This window comes from Budorcas taxicolor, chromosome 10 (genome assembly GCF_023091745.1).
Source record: "Budorcas taxicolor isolate Tak-1 chromosome 10, Takin1.1, whole genome shotgun sequence".
NCBI classification, from domain to species: Eukaryota; Metazoa; Chordata; class Mammalia; order Artiodactyla; family Bovidae; genus Budorcas; species Budorcas taxicolor.
Genome location: NC_068919.1, coordinates 15606630 through 15624906, shown reverse-complemented (window position 1 = coordinate 15624906; position 18277 = coordinate 15606630). Strand labels below are relative to the sequence as shown.

General features: G+C 49.6%; 1 protein-coding gene across 3 annotated transcripts in view; it reads right to left on the bottom strand.

Annotated features, from left to right (window-relative positions):
• The window catches only part of CORO2B (coronin 2B), a 150337-nt gene that overhangs the window by 94981 nt on the left and 37079 nt on the right, over positions 1-18277 (bottom strand). The window contains exon 1 of one of the 3 annotated variants that reach the window (XM_052646149.1): positions 7053-7068. The exons of the other annotated variants lie outside the window; for them this stretch is intronic. The gene's annotated coding sequence lies outside the window, so the exon portion shown is untranslated. Of the gene's footprint in view, positions 1-7052; positions 7069-18277 lie in introns of those variants that run through there. 3 annotated transcript variants of the gene reach the window in all.

Sequence of the window (18277 nt, the reverse complement as noted above, 5' to 3'; positions counted from 1 at the left end):
GAAACTCCAATACTTTGGCCACGTGATGCAAAGAACTGACTCATTTGAAAAGACCCTGACGCTGGGAAAGATTGAATGAAGGAGGAGAAGGGGACGACAGAGGATGAGATGGTTAGATAACATCATTGACTCAATGGACATGAGTTTGAGTAAGCTCTGGGAGTTGGTGATGGACAGAGAGGCCTGGTGTGCTGCAGTCCATGGGGTCTCAAAGAGTTGGACACAACTGAGCGACTGAACTGAACTGAAGGTCCCACAGTCTGCAGTGATGGGACTGGAGGTTGGACCCAGAAGTCTGGTTCCAGGGCTGATGCTCAGAGCCCTCATGGCTCTCATCAGTAACTGCTAAGGGGCTCAGTGATTCGGTCCTCTTAGCTGATCTGTAACTTCCGCAGCAAGACTGGCAGCTGAGGGGCTAGGGCTATGGCCCCAGCCTCTCGTCATACTTCCAGGCCACTATTTCTAAAGCAGTAGTTCTCAGCTCTTGCAGCACCTTAAATTCACCTGGGAAGGTCTCTTTTCATAAGTACTGATGCCTGGGCCATCCCAGCCAAGGAGACAGAAGGTTGATGAGGGGGTCTGGGCATCTGTATTTTTAAGAGCCCCTCTCAGTGACATCTAAGGGCCGCTGCTCTAAAAGCGGTGATTGCCATGGGGACCCCGGCTCGATCTTGCTATCTTGTCCCCTCACTCAAAAGCCGGCAGTCCTGCATCTATTATCATCCAGGCTGCTGTTTTCTTTCTGTCCATATCACTCCCCCCCAGAGGGCGCAGAGGAGGCGAAAGAGCAAAACTCAACCTCGTCGTGGCACCAGGCTCCCCTGCATGCAGCCACAGAAGGCTTTGGGGTGGAAAGAATCTGGAGTAGTCTCAAGAGCTTTTTTCACTTTCGCTCCGTCCTTAAGGCATAATGACATAATTCAAACCCCCTAGGGATTGGTGCTATTTTTCCACCATTTACATGTTTGTGCCATTCGGTCTTCATCCTTCCTAGGAACTGGCTTTGATGGTATCACTTGTAGGGGCCCTTGTGTTCCTTTGATCTGCCGAGCATATCGGGCAGAGGGCTCCAGAGCCCTGGACCTCCCAGGGGAAGGGCTGAGCGGCCTGAAATGAGGCCACAGTTTGTTCTCCAAAGGGTGCAGCCAGACTTCCAGGACAATGGCACTGAAGCCTTTGACAGGGTGTGCTCTAGGAATAAAACAATCCAGGGGCAGTGCCAACTTCCTGGTTTGAAAATATAGCATCTAAGGGTCAAGTCCATGAAAAGAATGGATTGTGAATCAACCCCTGTGCCCAAAGCACCTGCCCAGACCCGCTGACCTGCCACGCTTTGCAGGGTCCAGCCTCTTCCATGCCACACCTCCCCACCCATGCTGATTCTTCCAATGGCCTGTCCCTCCTGGTGGCAAACTCTTACTCATCCAAGGTCACCTCATCTGGGGAGCCTTTCACTTAGTCTCAGGGACTAGGTACAGTATTGTCTTCTCGAAACACATTTTCACATGGCTCATTTTCACAGCCCCTACCCCAGGGTGCAGTGTCTACACTTGTGGGTCTACAACTCTGGTTTCTCCCACTAGTACAGGACCTCGGGGCAAGAGTCCTTCCTCTCTGCAGCCCTAGTACTTAGCACAGCACTAGCTACGGGCCACAAGACAAGATCCACAGACTCAATCTGGCCCGCAGATGTGGGGCTCGAGGGCCAATGCCATAAATCAAATGTTCTGAATTGGTTGCCAAGATTTAAAAAATCAGGATATTTCTCATAAAGATTCAGATTTCTTGATTTTTTTGAAACACCAGAAATCAGAAGATGTGTCCCCTCTAGGCCCATATTTACATCGCTGCCTCTTCAGGAAGTAAGTGGGTTGTCCCTGTCCTGCTCAAGTCACCTCCCTAATCATATTTCTTGTCTGTATCTTGTAGACACTTGACCTCTGAGCCCTGGAAGAGGCATGCTGGAGGTAATTACAAAAATATTGCAGAAGAATGAACTACTGTTACTTTTGAAGCAGCCAGTTCAGAAAGATGTATATGTGAATCAAAGAAACAGCATTTCTTGCTAGACAGGATTTCTGGACAACAGCTGGGGATAATTAAATTACCCCAGGAGGATCCTTGGGACCTTGGACTGCAAGGAGATCAAACCAGTCCATCCTAAAGGTAATCAACCCTGAATATTCACTGGAAAGATGGATGTTGAAGTTAAAGTTCAATATTTTGGCCACCTGATGAGAAGAACTGACTCATTGGAAAAGACCCTGATGCTGGGAAATATTGAAGGCAGGGGGAGAAGGGGATGACAGAAGAGGAGATGGTTAGATGGCATCACCGACTCGATGGACATGAGTTGGAGCAAACTCCCGGAGACAGTGAAGGACAGGGAAGCCTAGCGTGCTGCAGTCCACGGGGCTGCAAAGAGTCAGACACAGCTTAGTGACTGAACAACAAAGAGGAGGATACACTGTGGCACCTCCATACTATGGACCACTACTTAGCAATAAAAAGGAGCAAGCTGCGGACACACCCAAAGCCATGGATGAAGGTGTGGAACAAGCCAGACACAGGCTTCCTGAGTGACTCCATTTACAGGCAGACCTCGTTTTACTGCATTTTGCAGATGCTGCCGTTTTTGCAGATTGAAGGTCTGTGGCCACCCTGCAGCCAGTAAGTCTACTGGGACCAGTTTTCCAACCGCATTTGCTTACTTTGTGTTTCTGTGTCCTGTCTTGGTAATTCTCACAGTCTTTCAAATTTTTCATTGATATTATATTTGGTGATCTGCGATCAGTAATCTTTGATGTTACGATTGCAAATTTTTTGTTTTATATATTTCTTTTTTAGAAACATTATTTTTAATTTTTGGCTGTGCTGGGTCTTTGTTGCTGTGCATGGGCTTCCTCTAGCTGCAGTAAGCAGGGGCTACTCTCCAGCTTCAGAGTGAGGGCTTCTCCTGGTGGTGGCTTCCCTTGATGTGGAGCACAGGCTCTAAGGCACAAGCGAGGGCCTCAGCAGCTGCGGTGCATGGGCTTAGTTGCCCTGAGGAAAGTGGGATCTTCCCGGACCAGGGATCGAACCTGTGTCCCCTGCATGGCAGGTGAATTCTAATCACTAGACCATCAGAGAAGTCCCTGTATTTTTCAATCAAGGTATGTACACAAAGAGTCGGACATGACTAAAGTGACTTAGCACGCATGCCTATTTTTTTTTTTAGACATAATGCTGCTGCTGCTAAGTCGCTTCAGTCGTGTCTGACTCTGCGGCCCCATAGACAGCAGCCCACCAGGCTCCCCCATCCCTGGGATTCTCCAGGCAAGAACACTGGAGTGGGTTGCCATTTCCTTCGATGTGTGAAAGTGAAAAGTGAAAGTGAAGACGCTCAGTCGTGTCTGACTCTTAGCAACCCCATGGACTGCAGCCCACCAGGCTCCTCCATCCATGGGATTTTCCAGGCAAGAGTGCTGGAGTGGGGTGCCATCGCTATTACACAGTTTTAAGTGCATATAGGCTACATTATAGTATAGACATAATTTCTGTAAGCACCTCCAAATTTTTGTGACTTGCTTGATTGTGATATTTGTTTTATTACAGTGGCCTAGAACAGCAGTATCTCCAAGGTATGCAGGTATATGATATTCTGGAAAAGACAAAGTTATAAAGACAGGAAACAGATGAGTGGCAAGGCCTGGCGCTGGGAGAAGTTGACTGCAAGGGGGCAGAAGGGAACTTTGGGGGGTGGTGACAGCAACGTGCCTTATGATGACAGTGGCTACATACTGCACACAGCTGCGGAGACACACAGACAGTACACTAGACAGGACGACTCTTACTGCATGCAAATTATACCTCAACAAGCCTGGCCTTTTTTTTTCCCCCCTTTGGAATCAACTTTATTTCGGTATCATGCATAGACAATATAATGCATCCATTTTAAGCATACAGTTTGATGAGTACTCCCCACAAATAAGAAACTGAACAATTCCACCATCCCAAAGAGTCCCCTGATAGGTACCTTCGCAGTCAGGCCCCGCTCCACCTGCTGTTCTGGCCCACGGCAACCACTGGTCTGACTTTTGCTACTAATGGACTAGCTTTGCCTTTTCTAGAATTTCACATAGATGGAATAGAGTATTGACTTTGACATTTGGCTTTTTTCCATGCAACATCAAGTTCTTCTGAGATTCACCCCTGTTGCTGCGTGGATTAGGTTGCTCCTTTCTACTGCCCGGCAGAGCCCCAGTGAGGGGGCAGTGTCCATCCACCGGGTGCTACAGACAGTAGGTTGTTTCCCGTTTGAGGCTGTTGCAAATAAAGCTGCTGGGAACGTGCCTATACCATTCCTTGTGTGGACAAACGTTTGGAGTCAGTACCTAGGAATAGAATTCCTAGGTCTTAGAATTAGAAGCCTGGCCTTAAAAACAAATTACTGAAAGAAGTTTTTGTCCTGGCCTCAATGCAGAAAGTTGCATAAAAGAAAGCTTCCAGTTGAGAGATCCTAAGCCCTGTTTGGTGGACCGAGCAGACCTGGGTCCCTTTGCCTCTGCAGTGATGTGCTCTGTACACCCGCTGTCAGGAGCCTTACTGTAGCCAGGAGAAAGGGTCCCTGGGAATGCTGCCACTTGTCCTGTAACGTCCCTGCTCTGGACGGGTGAGACCTTCAGCCACTAGCAATGGAGCTAAACACAGAGACTCTCAGCCCCACCTAAGAGCCACTGAATTAGAATCTCTGAAGTCAGAGCCCAGGAACCTGCTGGTCTGATGTTTAGAAAGCCCCTCAGGTGAGTCCAATGTATAATATTAGAGATACATCATATATTGGTTTTAGGTCCTACAAATAGTAGTTCCCGATATGAGTTCCAGGTTGGAGAAAATAGTGAATGGTGTCTTTCAAAGACACGGATGCTCTGAGCATCATCATTAATATGTTTGTTAGTAATTGTGATCACTGTTGGGTCTAAAAGCTAGCCTCAGCAGGGTGCTTCCAGCTTACAGAGCACCCTGACATGGATGACCTTGTCTAAGTCGGGCAGCTGGCTCGCTTGATTTATCCCCATTTTTTGGAGGAGAAAACAGAGAGAGAGGTTAAGTCGCTTGCCCAGATTGGGCAGGAGAAGAACCTGTGACCCTAGTGGTTTGAGTCCACTTCATCCTGTCCCTAAGGCTCAGAATTGTCCTTCCCATGGAGGATGAACCCAGAAGGGTTGGGCAAAGAGGGAGGAATCAGAAGGGGTTTCCTCTCAATCCAGCTGTCAATATCCCTGTTTGCATTCCCGGTGTCCAGGCTCAGAGCAGCAGCTGAGATCATGGCGATGGCAATGAGGGGGTGGGCTGCTCAAGGTGTCAGCCTCCGATCTCATTCCAGCAAGTGGTGCAAACCAGGATTACCCAGGAGTTGTGACCCAGCATGCAGTGATCACACCCACTGTTGCCTGCCTGTGTCTGCTGCTCCTGGGATCCTTAGGCGCCCGGCTGCCTGGATGGAGAAGCCATCAGGATCTCCAGAGCAAAGGGAGCTGAGGGCCGCCCTTGGCTTCTCACACCAGGATGCCCACAATCTCTCCTGGACATTGTCCAAGAGGGACTCACCTACTTCTGTGGCTGTAGGAGGCGGCAGGGTGGCACTGAGGAGGCAGGATAAACAAGGCTATAGGCAGGAGAGATTGGAGGTTACTGCTGGCAGCCTGTACAAGGCAGATACTGCCCGGATTCCCATGTGGCCTCCCAACAGTGCTGCCAGGGGCCCAAGGTCTCAGTCCAGCTGCTCAGTTCTTGCCCCAACCCTGCCACTCTGGCAAGTCTCAGGACCTCACTTCTAGAGGCACAGAGTAAAGGTGAAAAGGACAGAGCCATATCCTTGCTGTATGAACCTAAGCAAGCAACCTCAATTCTCTGAACCTCAGCTTTCTCATCTGTAAAGTGGGGATGATATTTATGGTGCTTACCTTACAGAGTTGATGTGAAGATTAGATTCAATAAAATATACAAAGCACCTCACACATTCTAGGCCTCTACAATTTCAGCTGTCACCACCACCACCATCCTCAGTTTTCCAGTTTGCAAAATGGATTAATTCTAATCCCTGCCCTGCCAACCTCAGAGGGGTATTGTGAGATAAGGTAAAACTGTAAATTCCATGAAGACAGAGCCTGAGTTTGCCTTCTCCTCCAATGCATCCCTAGGATTTAGAACAATGCCTGGTGTTAATAATATTTGCAAGAGTCAGATACAACTTAGTGACTGAACCACTGGTAATTTTAGGTGCTTAGCAAATATGAATGAATGAATGAGTGAGTGAGTGAAGCCTGGGGATGTTTCTTGTGACTCTGAAGGCAGTCTACATGGGTGAGCTGCTTTTATGTCTAGTGAGTAGTCAGTGACGTCCAATGACAAAACAGGTCCTGTTTGGAAGTGCTGAGTTCCCCATCACTGGAGGCAATTAAAGAAACTGGAAGGTCACTTGACTCAGGTGTCAGATATGGGACTCACACATCACGTGGGTGACACCTCACGAGTCCTTTCTAACTTACACTTACACATCCCATCCATATCCTTCAGCCACCAACTGCCTTCTCTTGTCAATTCACACTTCAGTGACTGTAAAACCACCCCTGGCATCACAGACTCTGCTCAGACAGACGGCCTCAAACTGTGCTCACGTCCACACACACCCCTTTACACACCCAGCCACTCACTGAGCAGTTGCCACCATCACCACTGATGACGGCTGCAGCTGACGTACTGAATGCTCACTCAAAACCAGGCTTTGGCTAGGTCCTCCTCAGACGTGGTCTCATTCAGTTCTCACTCCTAAGAGGAAGGGCTCCGTATCCCCATTCTGGAGGTCACATGGGTTGGTGGGAGCTGTCTTGCTCAAAAGCCTGTCCTCTTGAGCCACCCTGCCTTCCTAACACAAATCAGCAACCAAACTAAAGTGAACTCAACCGGTTCTCACCAGGCTGCTTCCAGCCCAGCTGACATCCCAGCCTTGATGGCAGAGTCAACCTGCCCACTGGGAAAGGCAGATCGTGAGGCCAAAGGCACAGTCTCACCTCAAGTGCGTGTGTGCTGGTCTCCAGGCTCACGTGTGGAACCCCAGTCAGCAGCAGACTCCCGTGCGGAGCCCCCGTCAGCAGTGGACTCCCGCTGGGGCATGAGCAACACAGCTTGTGAATGGTTCCAACCCACCTCTGTAATTCGTCTCTACTCCTGCCTCCCTCACCCATATAACCCAGCCAAGCCGGACACTCCCTCGGCACCTCTGGGCCTCTGCTCAGGCCTGGCCTCTTATCAGGAACGCCTTCTCCTCTCCTGGCAGCCCCCACTCTGCTGCTCGGCTAAGCCTCTCTGGTCACTCCCTCCTCCGCGCTCCCTCCATGACACTTGGCCCAGTCTTCCATGCCAGCACTGACTGCAGCGTTCTCTGCCTTGTGGTTTACATGTCTGCCTCCCTGGCCAGACTGTGAGTCCCTTGGGGTCGGGGCAGTGTCTGGTTCAATGTGCAAGTCACTCTGTGAGCTCAGGGCCTGGCATGGCAAAGACGCCCGATCAATGCTGTAGTCTCATTACTCATGGCCGGGAAGGTCCCCACACAGGGCACGGGCAGGGTTGGCAATCATTATAGAGTAGAGAACGCTCATGGCTGATGTCATCCATCCACACAGAGCCGAGTAACAAGCCCTGTTAGCAAGCAGGCGAGGAGAACATCTGGGGCTCCTTTGGAAAGTGATAGATTCTGGGAAGTGGATCGTGCAGAATCGGGACGTACTGTTCACGCTGCTCCCAAGTGCAGCCCTGCTCACAGACCGCCTTGATTTCACCCGGCTGACTTTCTACCATTTGTTGGGGGATTTCATCACGGAAACTGGCTCCCTGTCCGACCCTGCCTGACACTCACAGGGGCCAGTCTGGCAGTGCTCGAACCCTGGTCAGGCCCATCCCGTTCTGGGCCTCAGTCTGCTCATCCGCAAAGCAGAAGAAACAATGACCCCTGCTATGTCTGCCTCATACAGCCAGGAAAAAAGGGGATGGTGAGTAAAAGACAGAAGGGACTTTGGAAATATAGAGATGATTCAAAAGCCAGAGGCAGGGCCAAATGAGGTTGGAGGAGGAAGACTCACTTCACTCCTGTGGTTTCATACATCCCACAGGACCCACAGGCAAGGTCCTTTCTGGGCCACGACTTCGTTACTTGTCAGATCGAGGTTCAAATGAATCACAGTTTTCCAAACTTCATAATTTGTGTACCCCTGTCAACATGACTTCACTATCTCTACAAGTCACCTGAAACATATTTATTTTTAAATTTTTTATAAACTGACTTTCTAAAATTTAAATATCAAATTCAGCTGCATCCTAGACAATTTTATCCACAACCAAACTGGGTTGATCTGTTAGCTGCCTTTGTTTATAATATACATGAAATAAATATGTGACAATTAAACCACTGTTCATTCAGGCCCCACTGAATGGTGGCCTGGTGTACAAGGCCCCCTCTGGTACACCACTGGTGGTCCACCTCCATTCTTTAGGAAACAGAGGGACTTCCCTGGTGGTCTAGCAGTTAAAACTTCACCTTCCAATGCAGGAGGTATGGGATTGATCCCTGGTTGGGGAACTAAGATCTCACATGCCTTGTGGTCAAAAAAACCAAAACATGGAAAACAGAAGCAATATTGCAACAAATTCAATAAGAATTTTTAAATGGTCTACAAAAATAAAATTAAAAAAAACAAAAAGAAAGGATCCTTCAGGCTTCTTCCAGCTCCAGTTGTCCAGGGTTTACATCTATGTGATGCACCTACCTGGCACCCAGTCCTGGGACAGAAGCCATCAGTTCAGTTCAGTTCAGTCGCTCAGTCGTGTCTGACTCTTTGCAACCCCATGAATCGCAGCACGCCAGGCCTCCCTGTCCATCATCAACTCCCGGAGTTCACTCAGACTCACGTCCATCTAGTCGGTGATGCCACCCAGCCATCTCATCCTCTGTCATCCCCTTCTCCTCCTGCCCCCAATCCCTCCCAGCATCAGAGTCTTTTCCAATGAGTCAACTCTTCGCATGAGGTGGCCAAAGTACTGGAGTTTCAGCTTTAGCATCAGTCCTTCCAAAGAAATCCCAGGGCTGATCTGCTTCAGAATGGGCTGGTTGGATCTACTTGCAGTCCCAGGGACTCTAAAGAGTCTTCTCCAACACCACAGCTCAAAAGCATCAATTCTTCGGCGCTCAGCTCTCTTTACAGTCCAACTCTCACATCCATACATGATCACTGGAAAAACCATAGCCTTGACTAGACGGACCTTTGTTGGCAAAGTAATGTCTCTGCTTTTGAATATGCTGTCTAGGTTGGTCATAACTTTTCTTCCAAGGGGTAAGCGTCTTTTAATTTCATGGCTGCAGTCACCATCTGCAGTGATTTTGGAGCCCCCAAAAATAAAGTCTGACACCGTTTCCACTGTCTCCCCATCTATGGCCCATGAAGTGAAGCCATAGGAAGTGGTAATTCCCACTTTCTAGGAGAGTCCAATCTTGTTTGTGAAAAACTGTTTTCCAGTTGTTTCAGTGCGTTTTACTCGCATTTCATTTAAAGCCTGCTCTAAGGCACTATGGGGGCTTACCAGGTGGCACAATAGTAAAGAATCCACTGCCAATGCAGGAGATGTAGGTTTGATCTCTGGGTCTGGGTCAGGAAGATCGTCTGGAGGAGGAAATGCAACCCACTCCAGCATTCTTGCCTGGAAAATCCCATGGACAGAAGAGCCTGGTGAGCTACACAAAGAGTTGGACATGACTGAGCACGCACTCACACAGGCACTTTCGAAGGCATTATCATCAAAGTGTTAGTCACTCAGTCGTATCAATTAGTTGTTGCCAATTCCTGCTCCATTGCCGTTTCCTACCCTAAGGCGTTATACCTAAATATGTATTATTATAGTGGGATGAAAAATTAAGCAGGTGACAAAAATCAGATTATAGGAAAGTCAGGGTAGGAGAACTAAGGCAAGGCAAAAGGAATACATAAAAGGCCACTGATTAGAGCACTGAGCTTCCTAGCGGCCAAGTAAAAAGGGAAACATGACTCATTCTCACCAGCGTGGTATATACGAGCAATGCCCTCAACTGCATCCCCGAGATAAATATGATGTGCTGGTCTCTGAGGCTGCTGACTGGGGCAGAAAGATGCTGCTCCCTTCTCCTGACAGGCGCCCTTGCCTCTCCTTGAGCCCATCTCCTGTGCTGATGCCATTGTGACAGCCCCCCTCCCCAAATAAAGCTTTGACCAGATCACTTCCCTTTCTCAAAAATGTACGTTTTCATCTTACCTCCAGAATGAAATTTGAAAATTCCAGGGTTGCATCCATGCATCACCATGAACTAGCCCCAAAGTATCTTTAGGGTCAAATCTCTAGGAATCGCATATTTGGATCTCAGTGAAACTGCCTGAGTTCAAATCTTAGCTCTACCACCTAGGAGCTATGTGACCCTGGGCAAGATACATAGCTTCCCAAAACCTCAATTTCCTCATCTGTACCATGAAGGCATAAAGAGCTCTGTCTCATGGGGACATTCTGAGAAGGGAACACGATGACCCTGGAAAGGCGCTGCTCACATTCCATTAGCTCTTCTTTGCTCTTCCATGGGGCCCTCTCGTATCTCCACAGCTTGGGCTGTGGCTTCAGTCTGGATGACCATCCTCCTTCTCTGTGGACTGAAATCCTATCCTTCACCCAGATGCAGTTCAAGTGCCACTTGAGCCAGGGGCTTCCCCTGACTCTCCCAATCAGAAGAACCCATTCCTTGTTCTGACTCCCCACAGCACATCGTTTAAATGCAGTACAGTCTGTGCACCATGTGCATTTCTCACCCTGGAGGGTCACCTCCTACTAGGAGGTTATGAAACCCAAGTGGTAGGTTGCTACTGGCAAAAAAAGAAAAAAAAAACTAGAAAATATCAGTATGTGTGGCATGACTTTGGATTTGATTTTGTATATATGATGTGTGTGTGTGTGTGTGTGTGTGTGTGTGCTGCTGCTAAGTCACCTCAGTCGTGTCTGACTCAGTGCGACCCCAGAGACGGCAGCCCACCAGGCTCCCCCATCCCTGGGATTCTCCAGGCAAGAACACTGGAGTGGTTGCCATTTCCTTCTCCAGTGCATGAAAGTGAAAAGTGAAAGTGAAGTCGCTCAATCATGTCCAACTCTTAGCGACCCCATGGACTGCAGCCTACCAGGCTCCTCCGTCCATGGGATTCTCCAGGCAAGAGTACTAGCGTGGGGTGCCATTGCCTTCTCCAGTGTGTGTGTGCATTTGATCACAAAACAAAGTGATTTTCTTACTAGGAGTGACAGCCAGAAAAACGTCTGAAAGCCACGGCACCGTCTGTGGGTTCCTGGAAGGCAAGGACCAAGTCAGGTGCACCTCTGGGTCACCAGCAGTTTGCACAGAGCCTGGCACATAGTAGGCACTCAGTAAACACTGACTGAGGTGAACTGAAAATCTAGTGATCCAGAACAACGGGTTCACTAGGGCATTCCAGGTGCCTGAGCTTCAACCATAAACCCCAAGTTCAGCCACAACTTCTGAGAGCCCCATTCAGACACGGGGTCAAGCCAGCAGGATTCCAGTTACCTAGTGGGGATTCAAAATGAGGATGCTGGGGGACTTTCCTGGTGATCCTGGGGTTGAGAAGCCACATTGCAATGCAGGGGATGTGAGTTCGAACCCTGGTCAAGGAACTAAGATTCCACATGCTACAGTGCCACTGCAGAGCCCAAGAGCCGCAACTGGAGTCTCCACACCACAATGAAAGATCCCACGTGCTTTTAACTAGGCTCTGACACAAGCAAATAAATGAATGAAATGGAATAAAATCGAGGGTGTTGGGAAAAGGACAATGTGGCTTAGTCCATGCTTATCTAGGGCCCGCTCACAGGACTCTCTCTTCCGTAACAAGAAGTGACGATGGCAGCAGGGCCCACCCCACAGGGAGAGAACACAGGGAGGAAAGTCCTAGACTTGACCTGCTCCTGCTCTTCACATCGAGTCTGCTGAGAAAGAACACACACAAGCACGTGCTTCTACTCATGCACGCATGCACCCACTCACGGGCACACACACACAGTCACAGACATGCACGTACACTGCCCTCCACTTCACAGGTGGGAACGTGGAGGCCCAGTGAGGGCAAGCGACTTGCTCGAGGCCACGCCACAGACTAGGGGCAGAGCTGGGATCAGACAAGTCCCTTGGTTCCTAGACCAAGGATGAAGAGAGGACAAATGATGTATTAAATAGAACGAGGTTCAGAAAAACACAGAAGGTCCCTTTCAAGGCTGAGAGGCGGTGTCAGGCCCAGCCCCACGGTCTGCAGGGGCTGACACGCTCCTCTCCCTCCACCCTGCCTCTGGGTCCCAGCCCACCCCAGCCGCCAGTCCCCTACGGCCACCTTGCCAGGACAGCCTGTCCCCTCAGGAGGGCCGGGGGAGCCAATGTCTTTGGAAAGCTGTAACTCAGGCCCATCAATTCCTGGGCCATTTTCTTAACTCCCCAGAGCCGTAGCTCCTCATCTGGGAAGCACAGTTACTGCCCCACTTTCACGGTTTTGGGAGAATTAAACGAGACAAGATAAGTTAAGGGCCTGCGCGTGTAAACCTGAGTTCCTCCCATTCCTCCCTCCTCCTCAGAACTTGTTATTCCATCCTCAGAGATTTCTTCCAAATAAGAGCAAAACACCTCTGGTCACATCTTCCTCTGCGCTAACACCTTCAGTGTCCTACACTAAGAGAAGAAAGTCCAAGCTCCCCGCAAGACACTCAAAATCCTTCATGGGTTGGATTCTGGTTCTTTACCTCGTTAGCTCTTTGTCCATCAACAGAGCCATCATTTTTATCCAGCCCGTCACCTGCGATCTCAGGGTTTGCTGGGAATGAATACATGCACACACCTAAGCACGCACACACGCGTGCGCACACACACACACACACACACAGAGCATTTGTTCCTCACACTTGCCTTCTCCACACCATCCTTTCAAACACCCAATTCCAAAAGCCTTCTCAGACCCATGCTATTGGCATTAGTCTGCCTGTGTGAGCTGCGCTCCAGAACCTAGTGCACTTCAGCACGCTGCGCAGTCCCTCCTTGCATGTCTTTCCCCTGAGACCGTGAGCACCCAGGAGGGAAGACCCTGACCTTGGGCCACAGGGCCCAGACGCCCCAGGGCTCTCATGAACGATGGTGCTGTGGGTCTCCTGGTGCATATCAGCATCCGCGTGCCGACGGCTGCACGCAAGGCCTGTCAGAATCACTCGGGCTGCAGCCTGGAAGATTCTCATAACTGCTCATGGCTTCCAGCAGGCATTTGATCCAAGATCCAGGGCAGCCGCCGGCTTTTAAGGGAGTGTGGCATGGCAGAAAGGTCAGCGGGCCAGGCAGCAAGAGACCCTGGTGGGGGCTGGTGACCTTGAGCAAAGACTTCTCTTCTGTGGGACTCACAATACAATTTTGAAACCTATAAATAACACAGAAAAAAGGCTAAATGCCTGTCTGAGAAGGAACTAGGACAACTGAGAGCTTTTTCAGGCTACATACATCCTGCCCAAGATTCTAAACCCTCCTCTCCCTAAAAAATGTGTATCAGAAACTGGGTGGGGGGCAGGGAGTAGACAAGAGGCACGAATATTCTTTTGAAAGAATTCTGATTAGTCATGTCCCCAACAGCAATCATGTGGGGCCCATGACCATACTGTCTGGTACCAAAGCGCAAGCTCCAGGGTCAGTCCCTGGCCCGTAGGTTCTACACCAGAGCGCGATGCTTGACCAGTCCGAAGCAGGACACGATGCGCTCCAGGCAGGGTGCAGGGCAGTGGGAGACGGGTTCTTCAGCATAGAGGGGAGGAAAGGGTTTGCTGCCCAGGCTGCTGGGTGCGGGGAGGCAGTGAGCCCACGTGTCAACCAGCCGCGTGTCTGGTCCGCAGACGGGCTCTATAAGTGGCAGCCTCCCCCACCCTCCTCCTCTGGGGGAAGCCTGTCTTTCATCAGGCAGGTTCCGTCAGCCAGGAGTACCTAGGAAGGAAGGCTATGCATCTTCCCTCTGCTGTTGCTCCAAGCCTGACCATGGCCTCTGACTCAGGAATGGACCCATTATGCCTCAAAAAAACCCTTTCTCATTCCACAGGCATTTACTGTGTGGCTGCCAGGTCCTCAGGTTAGGGGCTTCAGAAAAGCAAGACCCCCCTGCACTCCCAAGAGGTTCCCTGTCCAGGGGAAATGACTGATTTTCTGTTAACTCAGGTTAGGAAGGTCCATGTCAGCCCTGTTCCTTCGGTGCCCGGCCACATCACAGGTGCCTCAGGGAATTTCTGGCTGGCTGGAGCCAGGGTTAGCCAGAGAGCCTCTCTTAATGACCAAACAGTGAGTTCTGAACAGGTCTGGGAGCCCTGGGAGCTGGTGGGAGGGGGACCATTCCCCTGACTGCGCTGAACTCGCAGTGGGCTATCGTTCCCCTCCCACCTCGGTCAGGAAGGCCTGCCTGGCACCCGAGACGCTCACCCCGCTGCTCTCAGAGGCCCTGCTGCAGAGCTCACCTCCTGCACCCAGCACCCCCACCATCCCCTCCTCCGGCCATCCAGTGCCTGGTAAACAGGACTCTGTGCGGGGCCGAGCCCCCACCCCACACGGCTCCCACACACAGAAGCTTTGTCTGAGCGGCTGATGCATAATACATGGGCACAGGCCTGGACCAGCCGCAGGCCCATCTTGGACAACAGGCCCGTCACTAAGAGGTTGTGAGGGGTGCAGCCAGGACACAATGTGCTCCAGTCAGAGCTGAGGGCAGCGGATAAAGGCCCACTGGGGCCCTGGGACCGGCCCCTCCCCCAGCGCTCAGGGCAGGGATGGAGAAGAAGGCTGCCCTCAGAGGGCCCCGGGGGTGGGGGTGGCTGTCCTGAAATCCTCCCAGCCACTTTCCAGGGCAGCCGCATCCTTGGCTCTGAGCCTTGGCTGTTTCTCCCCGTGGCCGGTGGAGAGCCGTCTAGGAGCCCTCCTTGTCTTGGTCGCCATGTTCCTGTTTTAAGTGGGTTTCTCCAGCAGGCATTGCCACTCTCAGGGTATAGCGTGCTCCTTGAGGTCTTGGGCTCCTGGATCTTGGCTGCTCCAGAGGCCCCACACGTACCCACGCCCAAGCATCAGTGGGAAACAACCGGGGATAAGAGAGGATAAGACGGAGGCATGATGAATCACCCGCTACTTCCTAAAAAAGGCCTTGCACAATTTTATGTGATGGAACAGCACCCTTCCTCTTGCAGGATATTTAAGTAGGATAAATCCACATGCAGTTAGCTCTATGTAAGCAGAACTGGGGAACTATACATATATCTGCCTTAGCAATAAAGATCCGCAAGATTCCCTTTTGAACCACCATGCAAACACATTAAAGATGTGTTCAGAGGGTCTCACTAGCACAGAGATGCTTATTCTAAGGCCCACTCCAGAAATTCCGAGGTCTAGATGAGAGCCCAGGAATTTGCATTTGAATAGGCACCTAAGAGACTCCTGTGTAGGCGGGCCACAGATGACGCTTTTTTAAAAAATATATGTTTTACTTTTGGTTGCGTAGGGCCTTCATCACTGGGCCTGGGCTTTCTCCAGTAGAAGCAGGCGGGGGCTACTCTTCATTGTGTTGCACGGGCTTCTCCCTGCAGTGGCTTCTCTTGTTGCAGAGCACAGGTTCTAGGCACGCCAGCTTCAGGAGTTGCAGCTCACAGGCTCTAGAGCGTGGGCCCAGTGGTTGTGGCACATGGACCTAGCTGCTCTGAGGCAAGTGGAATCTTCCCAGACCAGGGATTGAATCTGTGTCCCTTGCACTGGCAGGTGGATTCTTATCCACTGCACCATCAGGGAGGTCCCAGATGACACTTTAAGATGAACTGGTTAATTAAACATTATAGGTTTCAGATATGCAAATAAGTACTACCCAGGGCTGGTTCACTAAACAACCCTCAACAAACTAAATCAATAATGATAGAGTTAAACTCACAGCAATTTTCAATTAAAAAGTAGAAACATCAGCAATTGGACAGTGGCACCAACTCAAGATGACACCAGGGGTAAAGTATGCTTACTGAGAATTTCTGGATTTCTAGCACACAGTAGGAACTTTGCTAAAAACTGCAACGGCACCAGCCATCCTTGTAAATTTTAAGGCCTCAGTAAACTCTACGGATGTACTAATTTGGATTTCCAAATACCAAATATGGCTTAATAATCCTTGTTGATACAGGAAGATGCCCATAAGCAACTTTTGGTTGTGTATTAAAACAAAAATCAATGGAATTGTGCTTCATTGGCTTGTAATTCCAAATCTGTTCTCAACCATTCAGAGAGAGATTAGCCCCTTTATGTTCACTTTTGGTCCTTGTCAACATGCACATGTAATTGCATCAAGAGCCTCTAAGACTTTCATTAATTTCAGCTACTTCTGGGAGTCTACTCGAATAAACAGCGACCAATGTGGACACACTTCACATATCCAGAAGTTTCTGAAAAGCAGAGAGTTGCACCCACCTAATTATTCAACAATAAGAGGCTGATGACATTGAGTACATCTGTGTTCAAATGACAGAGTATCATTTTCAAGCATAAAAAGTATGTTTTTGAAGCATATACCGTATTTTGTCACTCTAATTCAACTGATTGTGGGGCTGACCATCAATTTCTGTTCTTCTGAGAAGGAAAAACATGTAATAATAAACTATGATATGCCATCTATTGAAAATATATCCCAATCTCAGAGATCACAAAATGTGCAATACTATAATCAAGGAAATATAGTATGGATAACCCCACGGGGAAGTGCTCTTGATATAATATTATAATAATAAATGTCAAAAGGTAGGCTATATTTAAATACACTCATAGAAAAAAAGAAAGGGAAAGCAGAAGAATACAAAGAATGGTCCAGGATGAACACATATCATCTTTATTGTCTGATTTTTTTTATCATTAAAAAAAATAATTATAAGAATGAATTGGCACTGGAATGGCAATGTCATGGTGAGCACGCACCCAGTCACAGCCAGTCTCAGGACTGGGCACCGTCCCTCTCACTGAAGAACCATAGCTGGCTTAGCTTAGTAGTTGCTCAGTACAATTTTTTGCTAACAGAAGCTTTAAAGAGCCCCTTTCATTTTCCCTCTTGGGTTATTTCCTTGGCCACTTGCAGGGCGTGGCATGGAACACGTTACTTGGCAGCCCTGTGAGTTGAAGCCAAGGGACAGGCTGGTGTCTGAGGTCCATTTTCACTCTCATCCCATTTCGCTAATGCGAACATTCTTGACTGGCCTGAGGCCTTGCTGGCCTCCCAAACCCACCTCACAAAGGCTGAAATTCTTCGACTGGAGAGCAGAGTATCACACTCTGCAAGGTGGTAAGTCATTTCAATAACTGAAATGAAAACATCAGTTCCTGGAGAGATGGGAGCCTGGGAGAGACAGAGCCTCAGGTACTGAAGATGGATATAGGATCTAGTCTGAGGCCAGGTGTCTACAAACAGAACTTAAAGGCACAGGGTACTTGGGGGGATGGGAGGGAGGGATGGAAGAGCAGGAGGAGGTGAATGAGGGAAAACGCAGAGGACCCATGACACCAAAGGAAAGGGCACGAAAAAGGAGACCTGGAGCCTGGCAGACAATCTTCTCCAAGGAAAACGGCAAGCAAGAGTTTCTGCCTGCCTCCCTGCAGAGCTAGGCAAAATGCTGGATCTCTACCTTCTCTGGGCGATTCCCTGGTAGCTCAGCTGCAATGCAGGGGGATCCTTGTTCGATTCCTGGGTTGGGGAAATCCCCTGAAGAAGGGATAGGTATTCTTGGGCTTCCCTGGCGGCTCACATGGTAAAGAATCTGTCTGCATCGTGGGATACCCGGGTTCGATCCCTGGGTTGGGAAGATCCCTTGGAGAAGAGAACAGCTACCCACAGTACTGCCGCCTAGAGAATTCCATGGACAGAGGAACCTGGCAGGCTATAGTCCATGGGGTCTCAAAGAGTCAGACACGACTGAGCGACTTTCACTGCCATCTCTGGATGCCATGCCAAACTCCCTAGTTTGTAGGAAATCAGAACCTAGGAATTCTGATTGTAGGAAAAAGGGAGGAAATGGAGGTGAGCAGAATGGTGTGAAGATGTCGAATTCTCACAAAGGGTCCACATCCCCATCAGGATGTCCCTTGGTTGTGTTCATGACCAGCAGCCCCAAGGGATCAGCCAACATGTCAGGATAGGTC